A 901-nucleotide genomic window follows, 5' to 3' on the forward strand; every position below is an offset into this window, starting at 1 on the left:
CTAACTGAATTTAATTACTTACAAATCCTGCTTTACTGTTACACCTCTTACATGTTTTCCTGTGTTTTTTTTTTTCTCTAATTGCTTGGAAAAATATCTGTTTAAAAAGTTGTTGGTGTGGCTTTGCCACCAAAGTCATTCAAATCTTCACAGCTGACAGTACACATCACTTGTAACCACAGAAGGAGAATTATTGTTAGCAGTTGTTTTAGAGAGAGGTCCTGGTAAGGAGAATGAAGAACAGGGGGGAGAGGCAGGATTTTTGATAACTCACGTGAGAACTAAAACACTGATTGGAATACATAGCAAATATTTAATAGCTATATATGTATTTATCTATTTCCATAAAGAACGTGTAGTTACAGTAGAATTTTATTCTCTTGTTTCTAACCAATAGTTTTTTAGAGTTTTAAACTGTAGATTAAGACAGCTGTAGAGCACTAAATAGTATTTCAGTAGAGTGGTAGCCTAAGCTTTGCTATCTTATACTGGCAATATTCTGACCAAATCAATTGTTAACCTCTCCCTTCTCTGCAGCAAAAAGCACAAATGTTTATGACAAAAACACTCGTAGAAATCCTCAAATTCCTGTACAAAATTCAAAAAGGTGAGTTCTAGGTTATAACATCTTACATTTTGTTTGTCAGTGGAGTCGGGAAGTAATTTTTTTTTTCCCCCCAACAGACAATCCTCTAAAGAAGGATGAATGTGAAGCAAACCTAAAAACATTTGAAACACTTGCTACCCTACAAGTAGGTATCTCTCTAGTTTGAAACTACTTTTCATTTACTGTAGTTATTGCACTTGTTCTTATGCTATTGAAAATTAATTATATTCATAGTTTATCTGCATGGGTTGGTTTGTTGTTGTTGTTTTTTGTTTTTTTTTTTTTAATCCCTAA

The 901-nt window shown here is 33.1% G+C and overlaps 1 long non-coding RNA gene across 1 annotated transcript; it reads left to right on the top strand.

Annotated features, from left to right (window-relative positions):
* The first annotated feature begins 364 nt into the window (after positions 1-364).
* Positions 365-718, top strand: LOC116217765. The gene is made up of 2 exons (XR_004162481.1): positions 365-607; positions 685-718. It is a non-coding gene; the product is annotated as an uncharacterized LOC116217765 (long non-coding RNA).
* Positions 719-901: the final 183 nt, after the last annotated feature.

Source organism: Meleagris gallopavo, unplaced genomic scaffold (assembly GCF_000146605.3).
Source record: "Meleagris gallopavo isolate NT-WF06-2002-E0010 breed Aviagen turkey brand Nicholas breeding stock unplaced genomic scaffold, Turkey_5.1 ChrUn_random_7180001948714, whole genome shotgun sequence".
Taxonomy (NCBI): Eukaryota; Metazoa; Chordata; class Aves; order Galliformes; family Phasianidae; genus Meleagris; species Meleagris gallopavo.